The sequence below is a fragment of the Heliangelus exortis genome, chromosome 5 (genome assembly GCF_036169615.1).
Source record: "Heliangelus exortis chromosome 5, bHelExo1.hap1, whole genome shotgun sequence".
In the NCBI taxonomy this organism is placed as follows: Eukaryota; Metazoa; Chordata; class Aves; order Apodiformes; family Trochilidae; genus Heliangelus; species Heliangelus exortis.
The window spans coordinates 25,885,507-25,904,200 of NC_092426.1; the positions used below are offsets into that span (position 1 = coordinate 25,885,507).

The 18,694-nt window shown below is 35.5% G+C and overlaps 1 protein-coding gene across 2 annotated transcripts in view; it reads right to left on the reverse strand.

Moving 5' to 3' along the window:
• NPAS3 (neuronal PAS domain protein 3) overlaps positions 1-18,694 on the reverse strand; it is a 588,621-nt gene that overhangs the window by 281,532 nt on the left and 288,395 nt on the right. The gene's annotated exons all lie outside the window — the stretch shown is intronic.

An 18,694-nucleotide genomic window follows, 5' to 3' on the forward strand; every position in this document is an offset into this window, starting at 1 on the left:
AATTTCTAAAAAAAAAAAAATAAATTTGAATAATGGCTAAAATATTAAGTTGTGTTTAATAATATTCCTTCCTTTAAGAAACTAATAATTCACATCACAGACAAACTGAATTAAAATAATCTACCAATGCTTCATAGTTGGATTATAGGCAGCAACACAAAGGAGAATGCCATGAAAACAAATCAATGGCACTACAGAAGTTTCATAGTTTCAGCAAAAATAGGGAGTCTCAGCTTGGTGTCCTTCACAGAGAGGAAGCTGCCAATATTTATATGAAACATTACTTTTATAAATTATGTTTAGAGGTTTTTTAATAGGAAGCAAGACACTTCTGATTAAGAGAACAATTAGAAGGATGATGGTATTTGGACCCAGAACTTTACCCTGGAGCTCCACTGGAAGAAAAGAAGCATTAAAGTTCCCACAAGACCTCCTGACCTGACAGTTTAGGCAACATAGCCACAATTGTTCTTAATTAATACATTTTATTCCTTCTCCTCTTGATACTATCAGTCACAATATTTTCAGTGAATGAATGGTTTCCTGCAAAAATTCTACATTACAGGACACTTTGGAGTTACTTCTTTTCATAGCTATCATTTAAAAGGTAAAGTTACATTCCAGAAAAGGACTTTAAAGCAAGTGATTACTGACTTAGGAATGCCTTTCTGGCTTTTCAAAGTTTGGCGACCTAAGTATTTAACCACCTAAAGTTCTTTTAGAGAGACAGTAACAAAACTTAACCATTTAAATCCATCTTTTTCAAAGGCAGCATTATTTCAGTGCCCCAGATTGGAATATTTCAGGATGTTTTAAATAACAGAAGCCACAAAAAAATTATGAAATCAATAAGAAAAAACACCTCAAAATAACTCCACAGTCAAGGAAATTTCCTTTACTTAAATATTTTCTAGATTTGCAAAGCTATCTGAGGGAAGCAGTACGAGGAGAATGGTATCAGAAATGTTGATAATGCTTCTTTACCAATGAACTCCCCCCCAAAACTGATGATGACAACAGAGAGGTATTTTTGATGTCAAATAAGTCTAGAAGTGTTTAGCTGGTCTCATTAGAAAGTAATGTCTCTCAAATGGCTCAATATTTGCACAGGATATGATTTTCACATAACCAGAAGCCAAAGTACAGCATCAACAAAAAATGCAAAAAGCAACAACAAAAAAACAATAACCAACAAACCAACCAACCAAAAAACAACAATTTCTCCTTGAAAGCAGAAATTGGAGTAATATATGCTTGCATAAAATAAAGCAAAAAATTTGTCTCGAAATAAATGAATCTTAATGAATTATTTGGTTGTATTGATGGGGAACTATTAATAAACTTGTTCTTAAAAGATGTACTTCATTTGAAGGAGGAAATCATTGTATCCACAATAAAAGCTGTTTCACTCTTCTGCAAGTCTCTGCAGCACCAGAACATATTCAGCCATTTTCCCTCAGCAGCTCATGACATTGAAGCCTGGATTCTGTTTCCTTAACCATTCCTACCATAATCTTTTTGTTTCTGATTAAGTGCACCTATTAAAAGAACCATTTAAGTGTCTTTTAATTTAAGCATAAACTTAAGTATAGTGTAGTACTGAAGCACCAAACAGAATTCCAAAGAAGCTTTATGATAACTGATTGTCCAGACAAACAATATGTGCTCTCAGGAGTGCAAAGTTTACAGCTGTGGTTAACAGTGATAATAACAGTGCTATTTATCAGGAGTCAGCAGATTAAACTGTTTTAAGAAAGAACGAGAGGACTGCATTACTTGCATATGTGAGGTCAACATTTCTTGCTTCTTAAGAAAGCATTAAAAGTTAAAGAAGTAAAATTCCATTTAGACACTGTCATAAATTTCAGCAGGACAGTGTTTTAGGACCTCCACCAGTACATACATTTCTAACAAAATAAAGCTTGTCAGACACAAACTTTGGGTTGATGGGTTTTGGTTTTTGTTTTGTTTTTTTGGTTTTTTATAATGGAGAACTTTAGCACTTTGAAAAAAATGTAGCACTTCTGGAATTTGAGGTAAGGACTAATATTCGTTCTTGTACATTCAGTCAGTTCCATATTCTGAAATGGTCTCAAAATATGCTCAGAATTGCCTTCTCTCAACTCGCTTATGCAATTGAATAGATGTTGATGCTTTCAGAGTAAAAGCTTAGTTCAATGTGAACAACTGAAAATCTATTAAATTGTCCTTGTGGCTTTTGTAATTATTAGGGTTTATTGTTTGTTGGTTTATTGGGGTTTTTTTCAGTTTCAAAGAGAAACATATCTGGGTTTGTTTCTCCATTCCGAAGATTTAGTACTGCTAGTCTGTTCACCGTTACAATTTTGGTCTTTGTAATGTACTGTAAAAACAGCAGTTATTTGTACAAAATCCGTGTATTTCATGTTTTCTACACTACATTAATTTACTGTGCTAGGTGTGCTTATCTTTCCTTTGCAATTATTTTTTTAAAGTACCATTAACTACATACTATAGCTCCTGCAGCATAAAATTAATGAAGGAATTTGAGTTGAGATGATCTGCTAGAAATTTACCATGTTAACTAAAGGTAACCTCTGCAGCAATACTTCAAAATTCTCATTATTAAGAGAAAAGAAGAGCAAAATCAGAACATTGCCACACAGCTTATTTGTTATTCAACTTCAGGATCTTTTGTAGTATGAATGGTGCTGAGGATGTCGCAAATGGATCACAAACTTAAAATTTTGGTCATAAAGGAATTCTTGTCTCTTCATGTAGCCATCTTCAATGACTGCTGAATTCCACAGCCATATCTATTTTTCCTGTGGACAGGATGGCCAAATAGAAATTTCTGTACTCCCACCAGTTCTTTTCATCAACTATTAATACAGTCTGCATTGTTGCTCACTACTTTCTTTTCTGACAGCATTCCTATTTGAAACAGTGGCAACCAAGAAGATTCACATCTAAACATTCAGCCCGACAGGACAAGTAGAAACAAACAGGCATTTTGTGGTTTGGTTTTGTTTTTTGTTTTTTTTTTGGAGTGCCTGTAAAATACATCAGTTTAAAAAAAAAAAAAATAAAAAAAAATAAAAAAAAAAGCAACACAACAAAGTGAAAAAAAAAACCAAACAAAAAACAAAAGCCCAAAACGACCAACCAAAAGCACAGAGTACTGATCAGTATATAATATAACTTAAAACTGTAATGAAAACAGTAATTAACCAATACCTTGGCTGCTACATTAATCAGGAAAAAAATGTCCCCCTTTTCACTAAAGAGAGAAAACCTAATTTAAAGGGTAATGCACAACAAAAGCTTTATTTCCTAGTTGCTAAATGCCTTGTGTTTCTACAGTTATCCTTCTGCATGTCATGGCATAGGTGCTTAGGTTTAAATGAAGTGTTTCTGCCAGAAAAGATACAATTCATCTGCAGTAAGAAAACTCTGGAATGAATATAATTGAATGAAACAGCACAACTATCCAGATTATAATGCAGAACATTTTTCAAATTTCTCAATACTTTCCAACTTTTTTTGGGGAATTTCCTCCATGGTTTCATTTTTCTTTTTTTCTAACATGAAGTGTTTCTTCCTTATGTAATTCATAAGATGCTTTATAAGAAATCAGATTATGCTGATGGACACCTATGATATCTAAAATTTTATGTCATAGACCACAGCGGGACAATCAAATAATTAATATTCAAGGTTCTAGATATATTAATGACAAACTAAATGAAATCCAAATGAACTCTATTATTGTATAGAAGAAGCAAACCAAGCAGAGAACAGTTTCATTTAATTTTTAATTTTTTTGTTCTTTTTTTTAAATCTCAAGATAAGTTTACAAAGACATAATTTACCTGTCTTCGTGGGCTAAAATAGTAAAGGGTAGGCATTGTACTTTCTATCCCTCTTATATTCTTAAATTATTGTTTTAAGCCTTCCTCCTTATAAAGCAAAACCAAGACCTCCTTTCTGCCTATCAATATAAACACTGGTTAAAATTAAAAACGCACTTCATAAAATCACACCTTTAGGAGAAGTATTATGTTTGCTGTTATTAACAACCCTTTAAAGTAAAAGTACATAATGGCTAAAAAACAATTAAATCCCCAAGGTAGATGCATGTTAAGCCATATTAGTTCCATATTACTAACATTTTTATAGTACCAGCTAAATGAATTAATAATTATTGGCTACTTATTTTAAAGGATTGTCATTTTTTATTTAAAGAGCACTGAAGTACAGGCTACACTGTTGGTAATCCTTCCACTACCACTCCCCTTTAGAACACAGGAGAGTTCTACAGCCCTTCAGACTTACATGCTCAGTTCCCAATAACCCCTATATACTATAGGAATTCAAAATTGTAAAGAGATCACCAGAATTTTCAAAATAAAACCATACAAGCAAAGCTTTGGATAAGAGCTGATAAAAGGAGCATGCATTCATGTTCACAGTCCAGGAGTCTGTCTTGCTGTGAAGTGTCTATCTACTCTATTCAAGGTTAAATTAAATCTCTCTCATTTTGACCATTTAATGATTACAGTGAATTCAGTTAAAGGATCTAAGTGAGGCAAGAAGTAAATGCTCCACTGATAGATACAGCTACCTCTGAAGGAGATCACGGGCAATTAAAGAAGATGGTTTAAGCTTCCTTTCCAAGTTCTTTTACATTTTCATCGTGTAAAAGAAGCCAGTGTGCTAAGTTTCTAAGTCCCAAAGTGTCCTTGATACTTCTTGGTCTCAAGTGTTCATTCTTAAATTATACTTCTATTTCAAATTATTTGAAAGACAGTGCTCCTATTAGACTATACAAGTGAAAAGTAATACTGGATAAAGAACTTTGCAGATGGAGAAAATATTGAGGGAGAGAGGAGGCAGAACCCTCATATCTGCCACAGGATTTTCTCACTCTCTGAAATTTCTCTGTGTAGCACAAAAAGATTTGGTCTTCACAGGCTTTTGAAATTGGGATGGTATAGGAAGAGAATTTCTTCATTAAAAGGAAGTTATTTCAGAGTTTCTGGAGATCAAGGCTGACTCAGGAAACCACATTGACTCTCCCAGGAGAATGAACAAGTAAATATTAACAAAGTTTCTTTTCCACATGAGAAAAAACACTTGTAAATTCCAGTCCTTTCAGATGGATTCTTTTTATTTTGGCATTTAAAAAATGCTGTCATTTTCTCACTGTGTTGCTGCTTTTTATATGCCTGCATAAGCAGAAAAAACCCTGCATCTCAATCTTACCATGAATGGGAAGAGCCCTCGTACAATCTCACAGGACATCTTTCGACCTAAATTGGCCTTTCAAACATAACAGCTCTGCTTCATAAGACTTGGCTTATCCATTCAGTCATTGTGCTGGTTGGGATTTCTAACTCGTTGGGAATACAGAATCTGCTCCAGGTTGGGAGCCAACTGCTGGTGTAACACTGACAGATGCAGGACCCATATGCCCAAGTCTGGGTAGGATGCCTGTATCACTGATATCTGGATGTCAGCTTTTTTTTCTGGCTCTACTGATGGTTTAATTGATCAACCCAATTGTCTGTCTGCTGTGGGTCAGCCTGCTGCTGCTCCATAGTCATGTTTACTGGATTAGTAAGTGGTTCCTCTCTATTAAGGAGCATTATCTGAGCATAGTAGGCATCCCTTAATGCTTTCATATGCCACTACACATCTAATTCCAGTATTTCTACTGTTCCTGGTGATTAAGGCACGGATGATGAAATCTTGACGGTGCAGCCAATCTGTAAAAAGTGTAAATGTTACTTCCCTTTCTAGTGGCTGGGGAGCTCTGCTGATACCACTCACTGCTTTTTAATCCTAAACAATTTTTTACTGCTAGATATACTGTCAGGAATTGCAAGTGTAAGATTTGGATGACACCACAAAGACATTTTTATAAAGAGAAAAAAACACCACATTAAAACACTCTATGTAGAAAATCTGTGTAAAAATGTGCCTCTAGATCATTGACATCTACTCAGAAATTTGCATGTGTCACCCTTGACAGGCAATTGTTGACACTAAAGAAAATAAAATGCACTTGAAGTAAAATGCAGCGCTCTGCTGTTGTGACTGTTCTTCCTTTGTTGCTTTGAAAAAATAGGAGGATTTTTGCTTTGGCTTGAGAACACAACAATTCCATAATACTTGTTATCTAAGCCTGATAAATACTTATAAATTAAGAAATATTAACCATTTCCTCAGGTAAGAAATGGGAAAGGCCACTTTCTATTTACAGTCTGACTCCCAAATCACAGCCTCTCCATGAATGTCACTGAATGTCATTCTAGATCAAAGGATAAGTATATACACATTCCTAAATTCATCAGCAGCTATAGTTACTTCCTGCCAAGCCTCCTACAAGTAGATAATTCATACCCTCATCAGAAATAATCTGTTTGGGAGTTGGGGAAACTTTTGGTAGAATGTATGCCAAATGCAGCTAATTAGCTGTTGGCAAACACTGGAAGTGTGGGGGGCAATACAAAGTCAGTAGCATAAATGTGCATGGACCTGACATGAAGCAACCTCCTTCCTCTCCCACAACCTGTGCCCAACCTAATGTGGACTTCTGCATCCAAAAATGACAACATGTGGGGGTCTAAGCAAGCACAAATAAGAATTCCTATAATGTCCCCAGTCACAGTGCCAGTGACAAGAACAGGGCTTTCTACAGGAAGGTGTAGTGCCTTCTGCTGGCCAAGTTTGATCTTTCAAAGAGTTTTAGGAGCCTAACAACTAGGTGTTCAATTGAAAACATCTATTTTTGTGTGCCAAATGGAACAAATAAAAATGACTACTTACAAGAAACTAGACACATAAAAATATGGAAAATTACTTTCAATTTCAGAACAACAGGCTTGCATTTATAATAAATAAAAGCAAGTATTTTTTCTTTTCTTGTCAGACCAATACAATACAATTGTATCCGTGAAAATTTGATGGCTTTCCTACCTTCTAACATACACTTTGATAACTATTATTATATTTAGAACAATATCTAGCCCTTTTCCTTCAAAGGGAAGATCACATTCTGTCTTTGATTTTGCTTAACTACATAATTTCTAAAGGTTGAAAAACCCTGCCTTTATCATTACTGTTTCACACGTCAATTAAAAATAAAAATTAAAAAAAAGAAGGAAAAGAGAAAACAGACTCATCAAACTTAGCAGGATAGTCTGTCTTTCAATGAAATTATTTAAAGACCCAAACTTTTCACTCTTGGAGTTAACAGAGGCCTTAATTTTATTTCTAGAATTGTCTGCTGACAGTATACTTGACACATAAATAAACCTGAAAATTCTAAACCACAATAGAAACACATTTTTGTGTAAAATTTTGGTTGCTTTGAATACTGAAACACTTGTGTAGGGTCTTTCAATTTAAATCTCACGTGTAAGAGACATTCTTTGAGATGATCAGAGGAAATATGAGTTTCCACAGGTCTGCTACATATTAGGCCTCCACTCAAAACTCTGGCTTTCTTTCATCCATTTTCAATAAAACTAACGTTGTTACTCATACGTGGACTACAGAGAATTTGCTGTTAGCCTGAAGAAAGCTGACCACTCCCATACTGCTAGCAACTCCTTCCTGCTTTCTCAAATACATACAGCAAGAGGAAGGGGGAAAATTAAGAAAAAACCCTCCAACTTTAATCTATTACTTTTATCGAAAGAAAACAACAAAGTGGTTTTTTTCAGTGGGCTAGGAGACAGCTGCAATAGCAAGATGTCCTCCATGACAATGACTGGGAGAAGTAATTCCTGTTTTCTCCTGCAGGCCTCTTTCTTGAAATGTGATGGGGGGCTTCTGAACTCCAGACACAGAAACCCACCCATTACAGATTTCCTTCCTTCTTAAAGTGTGCATTAAAGGCAGATAATCCACCACCTCTGTGCTAGAGAAATCATAAACAAAGTCATAAAGATTAAAATCCTATGTTAAGAAGATACAATTGAAAGGAAGAACAGAATAACAAATAGCAAGTACAAAGCAAGCCAATGATAAACACTTTAAATTGCTATCTGTAATGAATTGTAAACTCTGTCCTATACATCAAAATAAACCTGAATTAAATCAGACACTATCAAAGAGGCATAGTCTTAGAGTAAGTAAAATGGTACATCTAAATAGTATTTTCCTTAAAGTGGAAAAAATATGAAAGAAGAAAACAATTCATTGGCTAAGTTCTGTGCATCCTTAATTAATACAATTCAGCATTGATTTGCATCTTATGTGACCTTATTAAATGTCCCCTAAAGAAAATGTGATGCAATGTAATTACACACAATTATCTCACTTCTGGAAATGTTATAATTCATTTCTATACTCCTTTTTTTCTTTTTCTGTACAGGTAGAAATTCTAATATAGTGACATTTTAGCAGCAACAAATGGAAACAACCACTTTTAATCAACTTCGAGATAATATACTTCATAACAGAGTATGCTCTAGAAAACTGACATTTATTTCAACAATAATTGTGTTCCCTTAAATGGTGTGTGCTTCAAAGTCTGTGTAAAGGTGCTTGCAATTTCCAAGTAAAATCCAGGCAACAGAACTGTATTTGTGGCTTCTGCTCCTATAGCAGTGGGGAAAGCTGAACCATGCCAAGATTTATTTTTTATGTTTATCTATAACTTAGAGTTACAAAAAAAAAAAACCAAAAAAAAAAAAAACCAAAAAACCAAAACAAACAAAAAAAAACCTAGCAGCTGACAGGATGAAACAACTCAGAGCAACCTTAAGCAGAAGCATTCATATGAGTCTCAACTGTCTTTGTTCCACTTAAAGGTTCTCTGTTTGCAGAGTCCAAAATCTCCCTTTGCCAGCTCCCATGGAAAAAGAAGGCACATAATGCTGTCCTTCACTTCTGCTGCAGAGGAGGATATTTAAAGCCTATTTCTAGTGCTTTTTGTTTTCATTAGACCTGAAATGAGGAAAGTGTCAGCAATGTTTTCAAGAAAGTGAAGAAAAATATCACTGGTAACTTGCACAGCATGCCCATGAAAAATTCTTTTCCCCATATTTATTTATTTATATAAATCAACAGTCTTTTCTTTTCTTGATGAATGCTGTGATTAAAAAAAAAAAAAAGAAACAAGCCATTCTGAGACCAGGACGCTTATTGTCCTCACCTATATCCTTACAGACACCACAGAAGGTATAATTCTTTCTGCTGAACCCATTCATTAGTTTATGCTGACTATATTCTTCAAGCCTCCTTACTTCAGACCAATATAGGGCTAAACTCCAAATCATAGCTGAACAGAGACTTGAATAAATGGTTTTGTTGTCATATCTGAAGAAAAATTCCTCCTTCAGCCATCTACAGGCTGTAGGAAGTTGTCCATTTCTTTTAATGACCTGTTCCTTCTGTCTGATTCAATACAGGCCACTGGCTATGGAAATGACAAGACTCAGCAGGTGACAACAAGGCAGTCAACAAACAGTGCTTTGGTATGTCATTTTCTTCAAATACTTCCTCAGGAATTAAATGACACTCTACAGTATGCTGTGTCCCACTCACATCAAACATTTCTCTATTAAATGAAACTGCATGCTTTTATATGTAGTTGCCATATAAAATGCAGGTTTAAGTGTGATGCTTTAAGCTCCAACTGCAAAACAATTTGTTATTTCCCACTCCTCCCAAGGTCTCCTTTTAGCATATAACCCCTTGGACACCAACTGCTAGGATCCTGTACCTTTACCATTAACTCCATATTGAAAGCCCTGGCCTTATGGAATCAATCTGATGCACCTACAGTGACTGGGACAAAGTGAAGCATGCTAATTAACACCTTTGTGTCTCCTGAACCCAGGAAATCCTCCTTCTCCATGTTCCAGCTAATGGATCCGAGATGTCCCTTGTAATAGTGCTGTCTGTGCAACTCCTTTAACCTTTTCAGATTCCAACCTAGCCTTTGTTTCTAGCCATTTTTAGAAATATGCAATGTATATGGCTAACTCCTGTTATAATTTAAACCAGAGTAAAACCAGAACCATATCATAGCATTTGGTGGCATTTACACGTTTAAAACGCAAAAGAACATTCAAATGTGAGTAGAGGAGCACAACATTAAAATTTCTATGACAGAGTTTTTTCTGCCTCTTTTAAGCTTCAAATACTTATCATTACTCTGAATCAGTTACAATCGTGTAAAATGCAGAGATTCCTAAAGTTCTTAATTAACATCAGGTATAAGAGCTCATATTTTTACTACAAGAGGATGATATTCTGAGAAGATTCCCAATGTACAAACTACTTGAAGAGAGACAGGTTAATCAAATCTGAACAGATCCCTATGCAGATTATATATTTATCTGCAGAAAGATGAAATAGCATCTATCCCTAAAACATAAAGAAGCAACTGCTACTGGAGATGCCTTATTCCTGGAAAAGTACACTGCAGAGTAAGATGCTAATATTTTCTTACCAGAGCCCTATGTCTCTTTTCACAATATATCAGCATTTACACTGTTTTCCTGCCTTTAAACTCTGCTTGGGTGAGGTGTTGGAGCAGTTAATAACTGGACACTTCATGTCACCCTAAATTAGTTTCCAAGTATATTGCGTGTCTTTTTACATTCTTTTCAAGTAACACTTAATATCCTTTCATTCTCCTGCCTTGATAAATGTGTTTGTAAGATTTTATTACTAATTTAATGTTAAGTAATCTATATTATTTTCTTTGGTCTTGCCCACTCTGGAATTGTTTGTTGGTTTGGTTTTTTAGGAGGTTGTACTCCCCTCTGTTGACATACTACCATCTTCTACATCATAAATCCATCATTTTTGTTCCGTTTACACAAAAACACTACAGCATCCAATTTATTACTCCTATCTCACTGTTTCTGGATGACCAATTTGAACATTTTTACAGCTTTCAGCTTTTCTAGATAAGACATCATTGCACAATGACTGATTTTGGATAGAGATGCTAATTTTCTACATTTCTACCTATTTGTGTTCAATTTCCAGACACTTCTTTGTTGAAAACAATTCATGTCCTCTTCTGTTTTGTACCTTTATGCTCCATACGCCACTTAATCTCACGAAGAGAACTGATAAAAATAGGTTGTACATGACAATGACAGTGATAAGCCTCAGCCTCAAAATCTAAGTACATAACCTACATGTGAGCCTTATAGAAATCACTCCCGCACAGAGGTTTATGGGATCTCCAAACCTTCCGTTCTGACTTCCTATGTACTCATTCTGTCTTGTTGCATTATCTTCACTGCCAAGAAAAAAGTTATCACTTTGCTACACAGCTTGATCTGTAACAAATATTTTCTCTTAATTCATCTCAACTTCTACTTCTTTCAGTTACGGCTGCATAACAACTTCTACTTCATCTACTTTTTAGACAGCATAGATCTCTGGTCTTGGTTTTGTCTGCTTTTTCATGTTTTCCTCTTCTTGCCTGATTCTGACACATGCTAACAGAGGTCACTTGGTATTCTATCCCTTTAACCCAATACAGACTGCAAGAAACTGAAAGGTCTTTTGTCCTCACAAAGTGTACCACTGATATCATTAGCTACTGCCCTTCCCAAATCTCTAAGTCAGTGTGAGTCTTTTCTGTGTAGCACCTTTTACAGCCTGGCAAAATCCCCCTTCAGCACTACCATTTGCTGCTTCCTCACCTTTGGTCTCATGTCACTGTTTCCATGTTGCCTAGTGTTACACAGAGATAACCTCACTCTGTAATATTCAGTGACTTAAAACACTAAATGAGAAGATAAATTGCCCTAATATTTTATAGCACCCCAACACACTCATGTCTATTTTCCCCACTTTTTTCCTTTTTTTGTCAGATAGGGCTCCCTGTAACAACTCAAACACTTCAAGAAATAAGATTTCACTCAGCTATAGTCTAGTCAGCCATAGAACTACCTCTAAACTTGATGTCAGCTTGTACATGTTTTTCTACGGCTCCCACCTCATTAAAACACTTCGAAGTTTTATGTTAGTCAAATATTTGTAGAGGAAGACAAATTTTAGAACTATGTATTTTTTTGTTAAATTATGATTATCCCTTGTTCAATTATGATTATCTATACTGTTCAGCTGATTAATATTCCTAGCAGTGTGCTAACACAGTAAATCATTAGTACTTGTTTTCACTACAGGAGAAACTTCTTTTTCTCTGTAACACTTTTTATTCTGTGCAAGTCTTGTACCTTCAATCCACAATCACTCACTACTGCAAAAAAGTAAATAACTTGTTCTGCTAACTCATCTTCACATTGCCTTAACAAAGATTCAGAGGATTTGTACAATCTAAACTGGCTGCATGCAGAACATGCACATTTACAACTTATGGAAAACTACCATGCTCTCCTGCAAGGTGGTTTTAGAAAAAACTAAGTGTCATTGCCTTGTTATATTCTAGTCTAGTTCTTCTATGCAAAGATCAACAAGACTAAATATATTATAGTGAAAATACATAGTGAATTCCTTCACTTTTTGCCAATGCCAAGTATAGTAGAAAACTATTGTCCTACAAAAAGAATCAACAGTGTTGCAGAAATAGAGGGGGAAAAAATTATATGAAAGTTTCCTTCAAACTGGATATTAGTTTCTATACCTTTTTTTATTTTATGACACTCATTTATAAACTTTATGATAAAACTACATTAACTTGAGGAGGATGTAGAAACATTTTCCCCATAACAAGTTCCATTTTTTCTAGTTGAATATGTGAAAAAGACTTCTGTTTTCTAACTATTGAGATAGTTGTATTTCTAAGCGTTTAGTTGAATACTCATGTGACCATGAGTGTGCCTGAGAGTATCATGTGTATAATTCAATTTTTTATTTGTAGATATTGCACAGCTCACACAATGGGATAGGATCAGGATCTAAACCAAAATTATAGACAGGGTTTTTTTTTTAATTTAGGAGTGCAGGTGGATGGAGTAGCAGTTACCTGCAAACAGAAAACTACCTGTTAAGAGTGCTCACTTGGAGCGAAGAGACTGTTATCAATTTTCCTTTTTTCCTGAGGAAACTTAAGCTTATCTGACATGCTCCAGAAAATAACCCAGTGGCCCAGACACTGTGTAAGCTGCTGTGTATGATAGGGGCAGCTTCTGAAATGATACACTAGAAAGCAGAGATGCTGCATTTGTCCTGCACATCTACCTCACATTTAATAACAGACCCACTCTGAAGAACAGTAATAATATATTATGTTGATATACAGGATAGATTATATAACTTTGTTTTCCTGGTATTATTGCAGTGCTGGATAGAAATTTTTTTTTTTTAATTAAAATAAATAAAGTAAAATAAATCATCTTTGAAAGGTCATAGAGAACAGGAGAGGTGCCTGAGGACTGGGGGAGGGCTAATGTCACTCCAGTCTTCAACAAGGGAAGAAGAAGGACCTAGGGAAATATAGGCTGGTCAGTCTCACCTCTGTCCCTGGTACGGTGTAGAAAAAAAAATTGTTCTGGACATGATCACAGAACATGTGAAAGCAAGGAATGTCACTGGGAGAAGTCAGGATGAATTCACGCAAGGGAAATCATCCTTGACTGGCCAGATTGCCTCCTATGACATAGTTACTGACTGGCTAGACAAGGGGAAAGCAGTGGATGTTATCTACCTTTACTTCAGCAAGGCTTTTGATACTGTCTTCCATAACATCCACAATTAGGAAACTTGGGAAGTGCGGGCTAGATGAGTGGACAGTGAAGTGGACTGAGAGCTGGCTGTGTGACAGAACAACTCAGAGGGTGGTGATCAACAGAGCAGGGTCGAGTTGGAGGCTGCAACCAGCGGTGTTCCCCAGGGGTCAATACTTGGTCCCACCATGGTCATCAGTGACCTGGATGAGGGGACAGAGTGTATTCTCAGCAAGTTTGCTGACGATACAAAGCTGGGTGGGGTGGCTGACACTCCAAACGGCTGTAGTGCCATTCAGTGTGACCTAGACAGGCTGGAGACCTGGGCAGAGAAGAATCTGATGAGGTTCAACTAGAGCAAGTGTAGGAGGAAGAATCCCAAGCACCAGTATAAGTTAGGAGTGGACCGCTGGAAAGCAATATAGAGAAGAAAGATCCAGGAGTCCTGATAGATAGTAAATTATCCATAAGCCAGCAGTGTGCCCTTGCTGCCAGGAAGGCCAATGGAATCCTAGTTTGCATTAAAAACAGTGTGGCCAGTAGGGCAAGGGAGGTCTCTACTCTGCCTTGGTGAGGCCACAGCTGGAATACTGCATCCAGTTCTGGGCTCCCCAGTTCAAGAGAGACATGAAATTACTGGATAGTTCAGTAGAGGGCAACAAAGATGACTGAGGGATTGGAGCATCTCTCTTATGAGGAAAGACTGAGAGAGCTGGGACTCTTCAGCCTGGAGAAGAGCAGGCTGAGGGATGACCTTGTTAATACCTACAAAGTATCTAGAGGGTAGGTGCAAGGAAGATGGAGTTGGGCTCTTCTCAGTAGTTCCCAGTGACAGGATGAGGGGCAACAGGCACAAGCTGGAACACTGGGAGTTCCATTTAAACATGAGAAAATTCTATACTATGAGGGTGACAAGGTGCTGGAACAGGATGTCCATGGAGGTTGGATGAAGTCCTGTGTAATGTACAATGTGCTCTAGATGATCCTGATTTAGTGGGAGAGTTAGACTAGATGATCTCTGGCAATTCTGTGATTCTGTCAAAAGTTGAAATAACATAAATGTGTCTAATAACCTATGGCTTCTCTATAGGATGAAGGTAAAGACAATTAAATTTCCATGAAGTTCCATCCACAAGCTGAGGTTTGCAGTGGAAAGAAAAGGATATGAAGTATGTTTGCAAGATATCATACTGACTTCCATTCATGGAAAGTCTGGGGTCACTGCCTGAAGTAAAGTCAAATTGCAGCATTTGAGTTATATATAGTTTTGAAGAAGCTCAAATTCCACTCCCATTCCAGGCCTGTTACATGATCAGGTCTGTGCTGATACAGAGGTCTGCCAGGAATTACATGGGGGCTTAAAAACATTGTGCATACTACAGGTATGTTTGCTGGGTTACACCACAGGTATCCTCTCTGAATTGTGAACCATCCCACCCAAGCTAACTGGTTTGTATCTTGTGGTTCTTGACTTAATGATGATGAAGAATACAGCCTATAGGGTCAGAATGTTTGTGCTGAGACTGTCTTTTCTTTGATCTTAACAGAAATCTGATCTTTTTTTCCCCTCATTGAATCTGATACTGCAATTACAAAGACCTTTGCTCATCACAAATTGCTTCCTTAAGAGGAGAAAACTTTATACAAGGAAAATGTTGGTCTCATAAAATTTCAAAGATAACATTCAACAAGGCTTAGAAAAAGCTACTAGGAAGGTAGGTGGGTCCCTTTATGGAACAGATGGAGAATTCAGTGAATGGCATTCACTTGTAAATCACAGAGGCAAAACAGAACTCATTATGGGACTGAACTGTTCATGAGATTGCCTGTTGGGTGTTTGACCTTTTTTCCCGGTCTACTTCAGCAGCTCAATTCTACCAATTCTATCAAAATTATGTAATGGTAATAACTTCAATAGTGGAAATAAAATGGGTTCTTTCATCTACTTCAGTTTTGAGTTTGGTTTGGAGTTTTGTTTGTTTTTGAAACTCATGGTAGCAATCTCCATTACAATGTTTATTTAGGACACTGCTCACCACTGCTCACAGCCTACAAACCAACCAAAAAAACCAACCAAACAAACAAAAAAACCCCCAAAACCCAATAAAAAAACAACAAAAAAAGCCACAAACCCAAAACAAACAAACAAAGTTTTAAAAATAAAAAGATATCTTTGTTGCACTGACAATTTAAGGACTAGGTAGTAGTAGGGCAGTATAGCCAATTTAAGACAACTAGTGTCTAAGCTATTGTGTATGGTGATATCATGCTATACAGCAGTGTCACAGTTTATAGGCACTGCAAAAGCAAAGAAAGCAATTATGAAAGTTATCACTCTCATACACAGGAATACAAAACGTGTACCACTCACTACAGTTCAGATACACTGTTCTATTGTTAATACAAATACCATCTTTCTAACCTATTTTGACTTGAAAAGTACTCAGCTGTGTTTAATTCCAAATACTTTTTCTTTAATAAAGCACTGCTTTTTTAAAAGTAAGTAAATATATATTTAAAATATTAAATTTCATTTGAAAACACTGTACATTTTACTTTTAATTGTTTTATAGTTCAAATTGTGAGGTGTGTTCTTTTTTGTTCAAGAATTTTAAAAGCAACTCATTTAAATATGCAAAATTATCTTGAGTTGCTCATACGTGAACTTAAAAGCCATGCAACACAGGAAAATTAAGTAATTATGCCTCCAAGTTATTTACTGCAATTAAGCTCATTTATCATATGCAAATTAGTGCAAACTGGTCTCATTAGTTACTAAATTACTCAATATGAGCTGAACAATGTAGCACTCCAGTTTGTAATGAAAAATCCCTGTAGAGGCAAGCAGTATCAATTAAGCTAATTTGCATATGCAAATATATTCACTAACTTTCCCTTTTCTCTATATTTAGTTCTACATTTCCTGATCTTCCTGATCATCTGAAGAATATGGTGCTACTGACCCTTTTCCACACCTTCGCAATAGCAGTGAAGAAAAAATCCAGGGGCTCCAAAAAAATTATAATTTTTTGCTAATTTTTATGACTAGTTTCAGCCAAATTTTTGAACAGCAGGTCACAGAAGTAAAATTTTGCTACCGATTTAATACACCAATATGATATATATAATAATAGAAAGCTAAAGGTTTCTTTACTGAAGTCTATTTTCCTTTTAACACCACTTTTCAGACGAAGAATGTAGAACATAACAAAGAACACAATCTGGAAAATCAAAGTCTTGTACAAAATTAATTAAAGTATTGTCATTCTCTATTTCACTCCTCTATTAAAAACAATTCTGCTGTTCAGGATGCAGATGATTTTACTTGGGAAAAAAAAAAAAGACTTTTTGCCCTTTTTCTGATATAATGGATTTGTGACATATTTTGTAGTGTCTTTTTTTTCCATAAGCACAAATTGGATAGGGACTTTGTCTTCAAACCTACTTCAGAAATCTGTTTAGGATGATACACAAGATGACTGCTGTAGCTTGGAAAGTTTTTGATAGAGTAATTGACACTGCTGTGGAATCAAGATGAAAAATATCAAAGATGCCCCTCCATTTCTGTTTTTACAACTATAAATAAGCTATATCCACTTGTTAAAAACATACTCTATTATTCCTCTCGTCTGTCTGTCAATAGTTTGAAGTATCAAAATATTAGAAAGATTAGAGAGGCTCCTTAATTTTTGAGCTTACACTTAACCCAGTCTTCAAAATATTAATAGGAAAAAGGATTAAACAAACTAACTATTAATTCAACTTCCTCTGACAGCAGACACTGAAATCAAACACAGGTATTCCCACGGAATAATCAAGGTTGTTTAATTCAGTTGCAAACAATACTTATCACAATACTGCCTAGGAAATAATATCTAGCAGTAGCAGGCTACATGAGAACTTGTTAGACTGTATTTCCAAACAGAATCTGTCTGACTGTTGTTTTAAAAAAACATTTTGTCTTCTGGAGATTATCTTTTTTCCTGTAAGAGCACAAGGCAGTACTCTGAAGTTTATTCAGATCTGTTAAAAGTGGTGCATTTGAATGCATGACCTACACTTTCCTTCCAAGTGTTGACTGGATCCTTCCAAGACAAGATTTTAACATCCCATGGTAAACTTTCCACCATTATTAATTCATTTTGTCCTTTATCCATCATCAACAGTCTATTCTCTTTTAAATGTCAGAGTGGAACTCTCTGTTATCAATTGAGAGATTAATGGGAGTAATTTGGTAAAAGCACCACCCTCTCTGAAAAGACACCTCAACAGATATTCAATACGATGCTGAGCATAGTTTTGTCTGAAAATCCTCAATTACAAGTGCAATATGTTTTATTTTTTATGGTACTATGATAAAGCCATATTCTGAAAAAACCTTAATTTAGCTCACAAAGAAAAAGCAACCCACAAACAAACAAAAGGAGAATCTAGCTTAAAAATAAGTAGTAAGTAAATAAGTAATATAGTTATTAATTGTTTTAATATGGAATAAGTAAAAACACAAATGTCAAGCAGTTTTCAAAGTGACCATCCTAGGTTTTAATTTTTGTTCATAAAGAGTATTATTTAAGGAGTGTATATAAATCAGTCTCAATGAGGTTTTATCTAGATATCTCTTATCATCCATATTGTAAAATACATACCTTTAGGATAGATAGTACATGTTTACATACGCAAAACAACACACTGGCAAATTACATAAACTGAAGTATAATGAAACTGCTATTTCTACATTTTCTACACATATGAAACAGCATAACAGCTTTTCTGTCTAATTTGGAAACACAGTACTTTATATACTGGTCTACGTATCTTTGATATGGTAATCGCAATACAAATGTATGCTTACAGAATCAAAAACTTGACCAAGACCTCTGCCAAGGGTGTCCAACTAAGTAAATCATTCATGATTTTTGTTTCAAAGAGAAGTTCATTCTACTATTTAATTTCATATTTTCCTAAAATTACCTTTGCTGCTATTCTGCATTTAGTTACTTTATAAAGATATGAAAAATGCGACATTACCCACAGCACTTTTGAATGCC